This window comes from Protopterus annectens, chromosome 11.part0 (assembly GCF_019279795.1).
Source record: "Protopterus annectens isolate FY-2018-M chromosome 11.part0, PAN1.0, whole genome shotgun sequence".
NCBI lineage: Eukaryota > Metazoa > Chordata > Ceratodontiformes > Protopteridae > Protopterus > Protopterus annectens.
Genome location: NC_056745.1, coordinates 922,168,651 through 922,185,996, shown reverse-complemented (window position 1 = coordinate 922,185,996; position 17,346 = coordinate 922,168,651). Strand labels below are relative to the sequence as shown.

Below are 17,346 nucleotides of genomic sequence, written 5' to 3'. Positions count from 1 at the left end.
TGTCCTGCCTAGATAATGCCCCCTCCCACCCTATCAGGGAGGCGTCCGTGGTCACTGTGGCTACCGGAGGAGGTTGTATGAAAGGTCTGCCCTGAATTACTAGTGGGGAGACCATCCACCAAGAAAGGTGCTTTTGCATGTTTCTATGATCAGGATCATGTGAGACATGGGTAGTTCCTGGAAAGACCACTGCGTGAAAAGAAGCCACTGAAGGATTCTCATGTGGAAACGTGCTAATGGGACAAGAAGAATGGCAGCTGCCATGGAGCCTAGGGCTTGGAGGACATGTCTGACTTGAACCCTTTTGCTCTGCATTAGAATTAACACTTGCTGACGAATAGTGGAAACTCTTTCCTGTGGTAATCTTGCAAAATTTCTTTTGTGTTTAATTCTGCTCCTATGTATGCAATAGACTGACAGGGCAACAAGAAAGATTTTTCAAAATTTACTGTAATACCTAGTTGAGTGCATGATGTGACTGTATAATCCTGTGCCTCTAAGAGTTGACGCCTGGTGGTAGCAGTCAGGAGCCAGTCATCTAGATAGGGAAACACCTGGAATCCTTGACGCCTCAGGTGAGCCGTGACGTCTGCCATACACTTGGTGAACACCCTGGGGGCTGAGGTGAGACCAAAGGGCACAGCTCTGAACTGGTAATGACTGGCCCCTACCTGGAAGCGAAGAAATCTCCTGGAGCATCTGTCCATCTTGATATGGTCAACGTATCAGACGGATACTCTCCGTCACTGCCAAAACAGAAATGCTTGCTGGCACAAACTCGAATAAGGCACACAAGTAATCCAACGTAATTTAATCACCCACAAAGAAGAGCAACAATGTTTCTTACAAACACTTGTGACGGTTAAGCGCTTTCATCCGCAAAAATGCAGACTTCTTCAGAACTACTTCTTGGTAATTGGAGGTGTTATTGACTGGTATTTTAATCTTTTTTGGTTTGTGTTTCAATCTTCTGTTGAGTATTTTGTACTGTAACAGTACAAAATACTCAACAGAAGATTGAAACACAAACCAAAAAAGATTAAAATACCAGTCAATAACACCTCCAATTACCAAGAAGTAGTTCTGAAGAAGTCTGCATTTTTGCAGATGAAAGCGCTTAACCGTCACAAGTGTTTGTAAGAAACATTGTTGCTCTTCTTCGTGGGTGATTAAATTACGTTGGATTACTTGTGTGCCTTATTCGAGTTTGTGCCAACAAGCATTTCTGTTTTGGCAGTGACGGAGAGTATCCGTCTGATACGTTGACTTTCTGGTGTTGTTGTGTGCTTTGGAGATATTTACATCTTGATATGGTAGTACGCGTCCTGAAGAGCTATCAAGCACATCCAAGTGTCCTGACCCAGAAAAGGGAAAATGGACTGCAGTGTCACCATCCGGAACTTTTCTTTTTGTACAGATTTTTTCAATCCGCTGAGATCCAGTATTGGTCTCCAGTCCCCTGTCTTTTTTGGTACTAAAAAGAATCTTGAGTAAGTTCTGGATCCTAGTTGGTCTGCGGGGACTTCTTGAATGGCTCTTTTGGCTAGCAGTCTTGAAACTTCTGTGACTGCTTGATCCCTTAGATTGGGTGGAACATCTGGGATGGGCTTTTTTGATTCTATGGGGGATTGATGGAAGGGAATTTTGTAACCTCTGGATATGATGTATAGTACCCGTCTGTCTCTTGTTATATTTTGCCAGGCTTTTGGGTACAGCAAAAGTCTTCCCCCGACTGCCTCCAGAGGTAAGCAGTTGGGGCACCCTTCAGAGATGCTGGAAGGGCTTGGCAGAGAAGGTTTCTCTGTCACCCTGGTTTTGTGGTCCCCCTCTGCCATGAGGGCGTCGTCTGTTATTGTTGTTTCCCCCTCTGCCCCTGGGGAAAAAATCACCATGTGTGCCAGGCAAGGGTCCCTGAGATTTTCGGAACCACATCTTTCCGCTCTTCTGACTCTTGGGATAAGGTCTGTAAGGAGTGGAAAAATGGACTCCCACAGCAGAGAGTCTTGCCTTCCTGCTCGCACCTGGTCAACTTGTCTTTCACCTGAGGCCCAAAGAGAAAAGAGTCATCAAAGGGAGTATTGGTGAAGGACACTCGAAAGGGTTCCACAAACTGACACAGCCGCATCCAAACATGTCTCCTGAGAGCCACACCTGTCCCTGCGGCTCTGCTCGCTCCATTGGCTGCATAGGAAATCAGCCTCATGGAGGAGATGACTATGGAATTAAGAGTCGCAAGCTGAGAAGCTACTTTGGCTGGTGCTCCCTCAGCTGTAGAATCTTGAAAGGTATCTCCAAGCTCCTTCAGGAGATCCCTTTGAAGACGTGTAAAATGGCATAGATAGTTCACGAACCTCATTGAAAAGGTCACTGAAGCAAACATTCGCTTTCCATATCTGTCCATCATCCAAGACTCTTTGTTCGGAGGATGAACAGATGAAGAGGTTTCTGCTAACTCTTTCTTGGTGGCTGCTGCTACCACCATGGCATCAACGGGCACACCTTTGGAGAGGAACTGCTTGTCCTGGGGGGGCTGTAATAAATTTGTTTGGTCTCCTCGGAGTAGGTTCTACAGAATCTGGAGCTGACCAAGCCTTTCGAGCCACTACAGACATGAGTGGATCGAAAGGAGGAGATACCCAGGAGGTGGAAGGTCGGGAACAAAATGCGTCTAGGTATACAGACTCATCCTCGGTAGGGGCTAGGAAAGTCCAGTCCCTCCTCTGTCTAAGCATTTCAAGGATGTCTGAAAAGGAAACATCTTCAGAGGGGGACCTTGGGGACCCTTCTGATTCATCCATGTCTGTATCTGAAGTGACAGACTCAGGGGAGTCTATGTGCATCCTCTTGCACTTCTTCTGGGGAGGCTCTTCCGAGTGATCAGGGGAGCTTTGGAAGAAGAGGGATCACCCAATGAGGTGTCCTGGGGCATAGGTTCCCTACGCTTGGGGTCTGGAGGAGGAGTAGACGTTGGAACAGACACCACGGGGGGAGGAGCCGATGGAGCTGGCAGTAGAGCTGTTTCGGGGGACAGCACACTCTGCATGACCTTGAAAGCGTCCCAACCTCTAGGCAGAGAAAGCTCCGGCTCCGAAGAAACAGGAGTCTTTCTCCGCGTCGAGGGTGATGGCTCTGAGGCCGATGTTGGAGCTGAGCTCACCTGCGCCAAATCTCAGAGGGGGAGAACGGGGTCGGACAAGGGTCCGATGCCACTCCCCCCTCGGAGCTGACGAGAGAGCCTCGGTGCCCAGATCCCTCGATAGAAGGTATAATCAAGGTAATCAGAGCTGACGTCAGAACTAAAGGAGATATGATGATCGGCGCTGACAGTTCTACTACTTGTGGATCCATGGTCTCCGGCTCCGAGCTAAATGTAGTCGGAGGAGGAACAGAAATAGAGGCGGTTAGAGCCGATACCTGTTGAGGTGGGCTGGACAGAATTTTTGCCAGTGCCTGTGACTTAAGCAACCTACTTACTACTCTCTCCACATCATGATCCGATAATCTAGAGGATCGAGAGGAGTGGGAAGAATGATGGCTACGTTCACTCTGTAACAAAGGTGACTGAAGTGCCGAGTGGATGGACTCCAAGGACGGAGACCTCAGTCTCTTATGGCCCCGAGACAGCTCTGAAATAGCAGATGGAGCCGACTGAGGAGTTGCCTTGTCGGTGCCAGCCGGCACCGACATACTTGGTTGGTCAAGAAAAGGAGTCTGCTCCGAAGGTGGAGCCGACTACTTGACAGACTTGGGGGATTTTGCTGGCTGAGTACTTTCAGCCAGAGAATCCTGAGGCTTCAATAATCCCTGAAGGATTAATTTGTTTTTGTGCTCCTGCAGGACCCTTGGACTAAAAGCATGACATATAGAACAGGAGTCCTGCAGGTTAACAGTGCCCAAACAATATACACAACTAGTGTGCCCATCTGTCAGAGACATTTTCTGACAGCATGCGTCACACTTTTTGAAGCCAGATACCTTGGTATCTTTAGACATTATAGTAACAACAACCACAACAACAATAATAAAAAGCTATACTACAAAAAACAAGAAACAAATAGACTTTTTTTTTTTTTTACAGTTAAGGAACAGAAAGGAAAGCCTATAATTTAAACGGCTATCCTAAGGGGGGGGGGGGAGAACTCTCTAATTTAAACGAGTTCAAGGGAACAGAAGGCCTGCGAGTTATGGAGTGATGGCCAACAAAGCTAAAATACACAAGAAAGCGATAAGGGATAAAGGAATATTATCTAGACAAAAAATTGACAAATACTTGACAAACTTTCAAGAATAAACAACAATATATTAATAGAAAAAAACTATACTAAGCCTGAGCCAGTAAGGAAGCAACCTCGCAGCTGAAGCGGCAAACGAGATCTGGGTAGCTGATGCTGGGCATACTGGGATAAGGGGTAGCCTTGAGCCAGTAAACAGCTCTCGAGCTATAGAATATGGCTGAGTCGGAGCCGAGGATCAGCTCCGAACCCAAACAGCAAGACCGAAGGTGAGATGGACAACTTAACTTCACTAGAAAGGTAGGAAACAGGCTTACAGTTTTTTTTTTTTTTCAGAAAAGTAGCAAAAACAGTAGTAAAAACAATTCACATGCAGTGCAAGCTAGCACACGAGTATGCAGCAATATTAGACCAAACACAGTTTAAAAAATGCAATTAAATTAAAAAGGACTAAAAGCAAGTGCAGAAAGAGTTTATTAGGTAGAATGTGGTTAAGAGATGGGACTGGAGGAGTGTCCCAGATCAAATCTACAGTGGGGCGGGCAACTGCAAAAGCCACCAAATTTAAACTACAAACCAGTTTCAACAGAGATCTACAACTAACAGTACAAACTTTAAAACCAAAAAAATATTCGCAGCTCTGTATATTTGCTGATCAGTCTCTCAGAACAGTAAGACAACAGCTTCAACAGAGATCTAAGCAATAATTAACACCTCTATAACCAAAAAAAAAAAAAAAAAAAAAATATATATATATATATATATATATATATATATATATATATATATATATATACTCAGCTCTGTATATTTGCAGATAATCTGTAATTCAATTATCCAAACATTAACTGGGAGAACTACTCAAGTACTAACTCCCTTGCCCAACATTTCTTAGAATTTATAAACTCAAACGCCCTGGATCAACTGGCCAACACCCCCACCAGGGGTGACAACATATTGGATCTGGTCATCACCAACATGGGTGACCAGTGTTCCACACCGGAGATCAACCCCTCGCTGGTTAGATCTGACCATAAACTAATCACTCTGGATATCCACATTCCTCCCCCACCCCTGGTTAAAGAAACCACTGTGAAAAACTTTTCAAAAGCAAACTTCACATTACTTAAGACTGAGGTGGAAAGTTTCAAATCCCCCATGCTAAAGGATAACACTGCCCAAGCTGCAAAATCATTTACTAATGCACTCTACGGGCACCTACAAGAATGCATGGATCTTGCTATCCCAAGCAAAACCAAGACTCACTCCTCCAAGAAAAGGAAACCAGTCTGGTGAACCCCTGCCATAAACAAGCTATACAATAGAAGGAGGAAACTGGTACAGAAAAGAGTAAAATCCCAAGAGAGGAAGACATCCCTGATCAGTATCAGCAAGAACCTACGATCCCTCATAAAATCATCCAAGGCTAGCTTTGAAAGAAAAATTGCCAAGGACTCCAAAGATAACTACAAGGCATTCTTTAGCTATGTCAAGAATCTAAGTGGCAATTCCCACATCTGCTCAGAGTTAGTGCAGAATGGCACAAAATACACTGAACCGACTGATATCGCCAACATACTGGCAGACAGGTTCAGTGCAAACTTCACCCCCCTTTCACCCCCAAAAGGGCCCATAACCATACCAGAAGAATGTAGTGCCCCTGAAATCACAGACATTCAGGTTAAAACAGCCCTCGCCAAAGCCAAAAACACAGCATCAGTGGGACCGGACGGTGTCCCAGGCTGCATCCTACATGAGCTCAAAGATGAACTAACCCCTCACCTAAACACACTGTTCAAACTTAGCCTCTCCACAGGCTACATGCCCATAGAGTGGAGCACAGCAACAGTTATTCCGCACCACAAAGGTGGAGCCACAAGAGACCCTGGGAACTATCGCCCTATAAACCTGTCTAGCTTGGTCTGCAAGGCTATGGAGCGCATCATCATGGATCTCATTAACAGAGACATTGGGAAACTCCAAACACTGGATCCTACTCATTTCAGCTTTGTTAAGGGCAGATCATGCCTCCTATACCTGGTGGACTTCTTTGAGACAGTTACCAAGGTTATAGATGAGGGAAGGTGGTCCACACAGCCTACCTAGACCTCGCAAAGGCCTTTGACACCATTCCCCATTCTGGTATTATAGACAAGCTCACCAGCCTGAACATAACCCCCTACATCATGAGATGGGTTGCCAACTGGCTCACAGACAGAACCCACATGGTAAGAGTTGCGGGAGCTAGGTCTGACTCTAAACTGGTTACAAGTAGCGTTCCTCAGGGCTCAGTCCTAGGACCCCTCCTGTTCAGCATATACTTCTCAGAGGTACAGGCAAGCACAGGAGGACTATGACTGACCAAGTTTGCAGACGACTGCAAACTAGGGGCTATAACTGACTCTCCGGCTGACGCAGACATCCTCCAAAAGAGTCTCACTGAGACAGATACCTGGTGTCAAAACCATGGCCTCAAGCTAAATGCCAAAAAGTGCATAGTCATCTCCTTTGGAAAAAACAAAGTACCCACAAATTACCACATAGGTGGTAGCCCCCTAAATACGGAAGACGAAATAAGGGATATGGGGACCGAAGTAGATAGTAATCTCTCCTTTGATAATCACATTGCCGAAGTAGTTAGAAAATAATTCTATGTGGCCCACCTAATCACATCAGGGTTTGCATTCAGATCACAAGATGTCATTGTGCCCCTCTACGCATCACTCATCAGACCCATCATAGAGTACAATGCCCCATTTCAGATGTACCTTACAAGACACCTGCAACAGCTGTAAAGACCACAGAAGTACCTCAACAAGAGGATCACTGGCCTCAAACAGATGCCCTATGCAGCTCCACTGAAGAAACTCCAGCTGTACTCGGTTACATACCGCCTACTCAGAGGTAATCTCTGCCTGACATACAAGGCCATGCCCAATCCAGAATTGATGGACATGCTCCACCTAAAGAAAACCATATCCCCTCGAGCCACATGCTCTAGGGATCTAAACCTCACCACAACAATAAATAGGACGTGCTAGAGGGATAGATTCCTGTCCCAGAGACTTCCCATGCACTGGAACAAGATTCCAGTCTATATTAGGCAGAGCTCCTCACTAACATTCTTCAAGAGAAACCTTGACGAGTGGATGGGAAACAGGAAGTTTACCCTGGGGATCATTTCAGTGGCTCTGCTAGACAGAGGCACAGGGAACTAATCTAAGGGGGCGGCGAAAGCCAACACATTCTGGCTAGGCTTATAAATGCCTTTGGGCAGATAGCCTAGTACCTACCTATGAACCTAATCAAAAGGAACATTGATGAATGTAGACTTAAATGGCTCCACAAAGTCACACAAGTGCATCCAGGGGTATCTCCTGATGGCTACACCTGAACCTACTGCCCTTGAGGTTCCTTCTGCCACACTGGAAATAATGCTCACGGATGAGTTTGATATTGATTGAGGGGTCACCAGCTGTGAGGTGACTGAGTCCTTCACCTCCTCAGACACAGTTCCTGCACGGGTATCTGAGAGTTCCTTTATCAGATCCCTTTGTAATCTGGTGAAATGTGCCAGGTAGTTCAGGGACCTCAAGGTGTAGGTCTCTGAAGTGTAGACATGCTTTCCAAACCTTTCTATGGCCCATGACTCCTTGTTGGGGGGATAAACAGAGGAACTTTTGTCATCTAGTTCCTTCCTGGTGGCCACCACTATGGCCAGCTCGACAGTGAAATAATTAGGTCTTTCACCTAATGGTAGCAAATGAGATCTGGGGTAATGGGAAGGATGCACTGTGGGTAAGGGAGAAGCTTGAGAGTTTTGGATTGCCATGAGCTTTTACAAGTGGCCAAGTGGGATCCAACATCTTAGATCTGAACCCATCAGTCGAGGATGGATTTTAAATTGACAACATCAGAGTAAAAAACTGATCAGACGTTTGAATGGCCTTAGTTTTATCCAAATAGTACATGAGCTGTGTGCAAATCCAAGGTATGAGGGATCCTCTCACTAGCAGACTGAAGAGAAGGGGAAAAGGAAGGTAGTTGTACTGACTGATTCAAGGGCAACTCATTTATTACCTTGGGCATAAAAGAAGGATTAGTATGAAGGGACACCCTTTTCCCTGTGAAAAAACACAAAGGAAGGAATGGTCATAAGGGCCTGGAGCTCAGAAACCCTCCAAGTAGAAGTAAGAGTCAGCAACAATATATTCTTCCAGGTAGAGTGTTGCAAAGAAGCAAAATCTGCAGGCTCAAAAGGATCCTGAGTCAATTTTTCCAAAACAAAATTAAGGTCCCAAGGAGGAGAACTATGTTTTCTTGGAGGCCTAATATGCAGGACACCTTTAAGCAATTGCTTGACCTCAAAACCAAAAGTCAAAGGAGGATTCAAGGACAGATAAGCAGAAATGGGTGACAAATAGGCCTTCAAAGAAGAATAGGCTAAGCCAGACTGGAGCAACATGCACAAAAAAGTCAGGACTAGAGGGTACTCTACTGAAAAGGGTCCTGGTTATAAGCATGGCACCAGGCCGAAAATTTCTTCCATTTAGACATATAAGGTTTTCTGGCTGAGGATTTTGTTGCCTCCTGTAAAACCCTGAGCACAATCTCAAAAGGGTTCATATCGCGTGATCGAAACTCGTAAACGGCAAATGTGTATTGAGCGAACCCGATTGGTCGAAATGTCGAAACATTGCGTGCGTAACACGGAAATCGCCGTAGGGAATATTTTCCCTTTACTTCAATGTAGTGTGATCTCTGAGTAGGAATATTTAAGTAGAAGGGGTGTGGGGGGTGCAAGGGGGCTTGCCCCCCTGCCTACAGCATTTAGGTAAGTATAGGTTTTTATTTTTATTTTTTTTATTATATTTTTGAAATTTCAAACATCGCTCATATGGTGTCGACCATATGGTGTTCGATGTTTGAAACTTTCGAAAATATAATATAGACCCCCCCCTCAAAATAGAGGTTCCTGAAAGAGATCAAAACCCTATCCCCCGCAGTGTCAGTTGAAGAGTGGACAAGTTAGGATGGATGAGAGACCCCTTATCATGTTTGAGAAGAGGTAACTTGTGATGATTGCCTTTGGCAAGATGCATTACAATGGGGAAGCAGTGCTGTCTTGGCCAAAAGGGAGTCACTAGCAAGATTTTTGGGAAGTCCAGCTGAATCTTCTGCAGGACATCTGGAAGTAGAGGAAGAGAAGGGAAAGCATAAAGACACACCCCCTTCCAAAAAAAGAAAGAGCATCCATCTTCCATGCCAGATGGCATGGCACTCGAACAGAAAAGAGGAAGCTGCCTGTTCAGAAGGGAGGCAAAAACTTCTACCTGAGTAATACCCCACCAATGGACAATATGCAGAAATACTTGATGACATACAACATCACTGTAGTGTTGTCTGTGTACACCTTCAAGGGGCCTAGACAGAACATGGGGTGAAAAGCTGGAAGAGGTAGAATCACAGCTCTCATCTCTTTGATGTTGATATGGTTTGAATTCTGCTTTGGGGGGAGTTGGGAGCAGAGGCCCCGAACTTTCAAAAAACCAAAAGAACCCCCCCCAACAACATGTCTGAGACATCAGTGAACAGTTCCTGAGAAGGGACTGCAGGGTGAAAGGGCAGGCCTGGGTTGAGAGAAAACTGTTGAATCCCACCACTCAAATTCCTTCTTTAGACAGGGAAGGAGAGGTATAATGAAGTCCAGAGAATGACAATGCTGCAGTCAAACTGACTTGATGTACTACTGAACCTTCCATGTATGAAGTCTGGCAAGTGGGTGCACTGGAATAGTCAAGGCTATGAATCCAGGACCTGAAGAAACTCCCTGGCCGGCATGGCAGTCAGAGGAAGAAGTGACTGAAAGAAGGTTGCCAATGGCAAAAATTGTGGAGGTGAAAAAGAAGCCAAAATTAGCCCTGTCACAATTCTGCATCCCCACTACATATGATCCTGAGAGGGAGTTAGGACGGATTTTTGGAAATTGATAGTAAACCTCACACTTTGAAGAAGAGAGATGGTGAACTATCGCTCCTGCAACAGACTGTGACATCCCTCCTCTGGGCCAATAATCATGGAGTCTCAATCCTCACTATGGATACTGGTGAGGGATGTTCACTTGGAACAAAAATAGATACACACAGTATTTCTAGATGCAGCTCTCTGCACCAAGCACAATTTCCCTTAAGAGCACACAGGGAACACACTCCCACCCTGGGACTGGACTCCTTTTTTCTCTCTCACTCCAGGCCCCAAATAAGACTCCACAATTACAACAGTTGTAGAATTGTGTTCCAAGCCAAGTCCTTCACCACTCTCTCTCCTAGTTCTGGTTTTCACAGACATTTTGTCTCTGGCTGAAATAAAAACTGTAAGATACATTCTTTATGGCCTAAACCAGGTAATTTAATTTCAGACTATTTTTTCAAAGTTAGCTGGAATGAAATGAATGTGTTTGGGATTGATTTCTGCGTTCACTTGTGGATTTTAACATTAAAACGTTGGTTTTGACATCCGTGGCTCTGGCAGTTTGGTACTTTACTTTGTTTCTTAGAATGAAATGAACCTCTTCTCTTCTAGTATCTTCTGTTACAATATATTTATTTCAACACTTACAATACAGTCTGACATATAGGTGTATTTCTTTTCAGTCCAGCAGGACCGACTGTTGGTCCATTTTTAACACAAGCAGCTTTACAAATACATTTTCAACACAAGCACCTGTACAGATCAGTTTGATATACAAATGACATGTAATTCTTTACAAAACTCAAACTAGTTATGCTGGCATATGTTACAAATCCACTGCTCTACTTCCCCTGGAATAGCTGGCAATACCTCACATCATCACATCAAGCTAGTTTTTCAAGTGACTCTTGAGAAGCATGCCTTGAGGGATATGATCCTGTCTGGGAACACATTAACCCATAGCCTGTCTTGAGAGCCCATCTGCATTTGCATTGCTGACCCCACTACAGTGCTGCACTGTCATATCTTATGCCTGCAGCCCTAGGCTCCACCTTAATAACTTGGCATTTTGCTGGCTGGCTCAATGTAGCCTTGTTAATGGATTGTGGTCTGTGGCTACAGTGAACCTCCTTCCATACAGATAGGGTTGAAGTTTCTGCAGTGCCCATACAATGGCTAGACATTCTTTTCCTACTGCTGCGTAACATTCCTCCCTAGGTTGGAGTCTACAGCCGAGATACACAAATGGGTGCTCTTCTCCCTCTGAGGAAACCTGGCTGAGTACATCCCCCACCCCATGGTTCGAAGCATCCACCTGCATAACAAATTCTTTGCTGTAATCTGGACTGGCTAATACAGTGTGGTCCTCCCAAAGTCTCTTTAAGCTTTTGGAATGCCTCCTCACAGGCTGGAGTCCACACTACTTTATCTGACCTATTTTTCCTTGTCAGGTCTGTGAAGGAAGCAGCTATTGTACTATAAATGGGAATGAACTTCTAAAGTACCCCGCTGTCCCCAAGAATGCCCTCACCTGCATTTTGGTAACAGTGGCAAGCTATGCCTGAATAGCTTCCACTTTGGCAGGTTCTGGCCTGATCTTACTACTCCCCACTCTATGTTCCAGGTAGGAGACCTCTGCCATACCCACCTGACACTTACTGGGCTTAATGATCAGCCCTGTCCTTTACAGTCTGCCCAGAACCTCCCTGAAGGTGCTCATGCCAGGAATGGCTGTAGATGGCAATATCATCCAGGTAAGCAAGGGCATAATCTTCTGCTCCTGCTAGGATATGATCTACCAGCCTCTGGAAGGTTGCTGGGGCATTTTTAACCCCAAAGGGCATCTTTGTGAACTCGTATAATCCAAAAGGAGTCACAAATGCTGACCTCTCTCTAGTGTTGGGAGTCAAGGGCACCTGCCAGTAGTCCTTGGTCAGATCAGTAGTGGTCAGATACTTAGCCCCACCCAGCTGCTCTAAGGCTTCATCTGTCCCAGGCATGGGGTAAGCATCTGACTCTGTGTGACTATTTAGTTTTCTCTAGTCCATACAGAACCTAGTGCTGACATCTGTCTTTGGTACCAGCACCAGTGAAGAAGCCCAGGGACTGCTGGACTCCTGGAGTACCCTCAGTTCCAACATTTCCTGTATCTCTTCCCTCAGTCTGTCTGACTCACTCAGGCACCCCTTAAGGGGCCTGCTTGATAGGCCTTTGGGGCCCTGTATCCACATGGTACTGCACCAGGTGGATGCACCCAGGTTTTCCAGTAAACATGCCCCCAAACTCCTGTAACACTGCTTGGATTTCTTGAACCTGAGTGGGGGGAGGGTCTACTTCTAATAATTGAAAAACCACTTACCCAAAGATGACTTTACTGAGATGACAACACCGAACTGTTAATTTACCAAACAATCGCACTACCAATTTTTTTAACAGGGTAAGTATGCACTTGGACAACATGGAGAAATTTGCCCTTTTTCCTACTGTAGTGTGATCCCAGAGTTGTTATATTTAGTTAGGTGGGGTGTGGGGGATGTAGCCCCCCACCTGGGTGGGTTTGATATAGTGTGGTGTGTTTCTTTGTTTAGTGGTGGCCAAGTGCATATTTACCCCGTTAAAAAGTTTGACAGTGTGATCGTTTGGTAAATTAACAATTCGGTGTTGTCGTCTCAGTAAAGTTATCTTCTGGTAAGTGGTCTTTCAATTATTAGAAGTAGACCTGGTAGGCGATAACCACTGGGACACTGCTACCCCTTCCACTGAGGTGTCAATCTGAGCTTCACTGAGGAGATCAGTCACCAGATTCCCCCCTCAGACTCTTCCTGCCATCCACTGCAAATACTCAGCACCAGGGCCACCCTATCATGGTAAGGCTTCATCATGTTAACCTGGTACTGTCTGTGTCCCTGCCTCCTGCCTAGCAGGTTTATCATGTTGTTAACATCACTGACCTTCCTTACCCCTTCAAAGGGCCCCTCCCAAGCTGCCTGCAGCTTACTGTGTCTGACAGGAATGAGCACCATAACCTGTTGTTCCACAGCATATTTTTAGGCTCAAGCATTCCTGTCATACCAGACCTTTTTCTGCTGTTGGCCTTCTGCAAGCTTCTCCTAGGCCAAATCCATGAGCCACCTCAGCTTTATTCTGAGGTTTAGGACATATGTCACAATAGACTCCTTGTGGGAGTCACACTCACCCTCCCACTCATCATGAATCAGATCTAAAGGCTTCCTCACTCAATGCCCATACATCAACTCAAAGGGTAAAAAAAAAAAAAAACTGTGGATTCCTGGGATACCTCTCTATATGCAAACAGCAGATGGGGCAAATATTTGTCCCACTCTCTTAATCTGGTTTGCAAATGCCCATAGCATGGTCTTTAATGTACAGTTTAAGCTCTCCACAACACCATTAGACTGGTGTGGTAGGGGGTGGTCTTTAGGTGCTTCACCCCACAGCACTCCCACTGACAAGCTAGTAGGTCTGACAGGAAATTGGCACCTCTGTCAGTCAGTATTTCTGTCAGAAAACCTACTCTGCTGAAAATCTCAAACAAAGCACTTGCCACCTTCTCTAGCTTGATGGAGGACAGAGCCATGGCTTCAGGGTATCTAGTAGCATAATCTACTACCACCAGGATATACTTCATCCCTTTGGAACTTGGAGTACTCAGAGGCCCCACAATATCCATAGCTACCCTCTGAAACAGCTCCTCAACTAGAGACAAAGGGATCAAAGGAGCTTTGACCTTATCCCCTGCATTGCCTACTTTTTGGCACTTCTCACATGCAGTACTCTGGTACATCCCTGGAAATCCCAGGCCATTAAAAGTTCTGCATAATACATCTCTTGGTATGCTTTATGCCCATATGACCTGCAAAAAGAATGTCATGGGCTATGGCTAGAAGTGCCAGATGGTAGGCTCTGGGCACTACCAACTACTGTATTACCTCACCCTCTAGCCCTCCCTCAGGGGTCCACTCTCTATACAGTAACCATTTTTACAGTATACAGACTCCCCTTTTCCTTGAGGATCAGGTGCCTCCCTAGCTACCTCTCTCAAGCCTCTTAGTGTAGGGTCCGAGAGCTGACCCTGTCTCAACTCTATTTTTGTGACACTTCCCAGCTCCCCTTCTACAGGAAGTCTGGTATCCTCTGACAGTGGTGCCTCACTGTCAGCCTGGGTACTACCACTCACCTCTGCCCTTGCAGTCTCTCTGTCCAAGGGAACATCAGTACCTACTAGCAGCTGTGGCTAACCTTCAGGGTCACTGCTACAGGGTAGCTCCCTCCCTGAAATAGTCACCTCACTAGCCCTGGCTTCAGGTGTGGGGTCTGTTGGGATCTCCCCCAGGCTACCAGACCCACATACCTGTCTCCAAACCTGACTGCATGTAACTGCATGCACACAAGGTACTACATTTCAGAATAATTCCCTTTCAGGACATCTGCAGGGATATCCTCAAACACACTTACTTGCTTGCTTCCTTTTCCACCCTCCCAGTCAAGGTGAACCCTGGCCAAAGGCATTTGGAATGGGGTCCCTCCTAAAGCTCTGACTGGAGTGGACTGCCCAAGCAAGTGCTGCTCCTGTTTAACCACTGCAGACTTCACAGTGGTTATGCCAGAAGCTGTATCTCTCTTTTTCAGTGGCAGTTTTCCATCCACTAAGATAGGTTATAAACTCTGGTGATAGTCTGGTACCCTGTTCTCTCCAGACAACTTACCACTGGCATACTGTTATTCCACTTGCTGGCTTCCCCACCTTTTGTTCCCCACCTTACGTCCATGGCTATCTGTATGCTACATGGCTCCACTGGTTACATTTAAAACATCTAACCCTTTTGATCCTGACCGCATACCTGAACTAGTGGCTTCCCCTGTTACTGGTGGACTCTGTTGGGGTAGTTTAGGCTGCCCACCATGGGTTCTCTTATGTCCATGTGCAGCACTGAGTAACCCCTTCTTGTGTAATGATGCTCTGCTTGCTAAGTAGAGATCCCCTTTTCTCCCCAGCTCATCTGCAGAGTTACACTCCCAGTCTGCCAACCAAATTCTCATGTCCTCAGGCAATGTGCTAAGGACTTGTTCCCACACCAAAAGGTCTGCCAGCCTTTCAGATGTGGTGACCTGGCACCCACTCACCCACCTATGATAACTGGTTAACTCAGCAATATAATCACATACACTTTCATCTGCCTTGAGTCTATGTTCACAAAACTTTTTTCTGTAAGCTTCAGATGTTAACTTAAAACATTCCAATAAACGTTGTTTTACTTTATCATAGTTTAAACAATCATAGTTCATCATAGATTAGTACTAGGCTAACTGCCATTTTGGACCATTTTAAGCCTAGCCAATTACCCCATGTGAGAATCATACCCTGCACCTTGTGACTGTAAGGTAAAGACCTTAACCATTATGCCAACCTCCCAACTGTGTAATCAGGTTTGGCGTGCACCAGTCCTTTGGCTTCACAGATCTTGGCCAACCTGTTCTTTTTCAGCTTGCCATAATCATCTACTGACATCTTTGCGTGCTTTCCTTGACTAAACTAAACATAAAATAAATAAAACTGTTGTGAAAATGAAACTCTTTATGTTTACCTTGTGGCTGCTGAGAGTACAGACACCTTCAATGACAACTGCCTACAGGCTACAGAAGTTCAATTAATATCCACACCACTACTCACCAATATATAAATGTGCTTTACCAGTGCCAGTGGTGAGGATTGAGGCTCCTTGATTACAGGCCCAGAGCAGGGATGCAACACAGGTAAGTGGGGGAAGGCACATGAAGCAAAGGTCATCTAGATAAGGAAATATCTGAATGCCTTAGAACCTACAGAAAACAATCACATGAGTTAGGGATTTTGTGAATACCCTTGGGGAAATAGAAAGCCAAAGTGCAAAGCAAAGAAGTGAAAATGAAAAGAAGACACACAGAAATGTAAAAACTTGCTGGAAAAAGGATGAATAGGGATATGAAGGTAAGCATCATTCAGATCTAAAAACACCAGAAAAGCCTGGAGTAGTAAAAGAGGAAACAGGGTTTGAAGAATAAGCATCTTAAAAGAAGGGACCTCGAGAAAGGTGTTCCAAGGAACCAGGAGTATACTGGAATAAAAATATTTTCCCATATGGGAAGGGGGGACAGGTTGAATGGTTTCTTGGTTCATCAGGGACCCTAGAACCTCTGGGAAATGAGAAAGTTGTTCTAGAGGAGGTTAAGTAATCCTTGAAAAAGGAGAGACTTCCATACCATGAAGTAACCCAGAACTTGGACTGAAGCTCCAAAGGCAGTGGTGTTTCCATATTCATAAAGGATGTGCACACCTCCAGACTCGTAGCCCAACATAACACTTCTGAGATACTTCAGGTGCAGCTAACATTGGATAAGACAGTGATTCATGTCGTAGCTATAGGTCCCCAACCATGTCCCAAGATTCACACTCCACATTCCTAAGCACCCTGGAGAATACTAGGGTCCAACCTAACACTCTCATACTGGGCAACTTCAACTACCCCTCCATTAACTGGGAAAACTACTCCTGTACCAATACACTTGCCCAACGCTTTCTGGAATTCATTAATTCCAATGCCCTGGACCAGCTCGTTCTTACCCCCACTAGAGGTAGCAACATCCTTGACCTGGTCATTAGTAACATGGAAAACTGTTGCTCTACACCAATAGTCAACTCCTCCCTGGTTAGATTCGATCACAAGCTAATCACCTTGGAAATCCACATCCCTCCCACCCCCCAACAAAGGTAACCACCATGAAAAACTTCTCCAAAGCTAACTTTGGGATCCAAAAAACAGAGGTGGCTAACTTCACAGCACCCATGCAAATGGTGAATAGTTGCATGCCCACCAAATCATTCACCAATGCACTGTACGAACGTGTACACAAATCCATGGATCTCACCATACCCAATAGAACTAAGACGCTCTCCTCAAAAAAAGGAAGCCAATCTGGTGGTCTCCTGCCATAAACAAACTCTACAACAGGAGGAGGAAACTGATGCAGAATAAGGTGAAGTCCCAAGACTGGAAAAACTCCCTTAGCCTCAAAAAAAAGGTTGAGATCTCTCATCAAATCCTCTAAAGCTAGCTATGAAAACAGAATTGCAGCAGATAGTAAA

At 45.3% G+C, this 17,346-nt stretch overlaps 1 protein-coding gene across 1 annotated transcript in view; it reads right to left on the bottom strand.

Annotated features, from left to right (window-relative positions):
- LOC122815006 (F-box only protein 47-like) overlaps positions 1-17,346 on the bottom strand; it is a 1,240,869-nt gene that overhangs the window by 118,599 nt on the left and 1,104,924 nt on the right. The window lies entirely within an intron of this gene.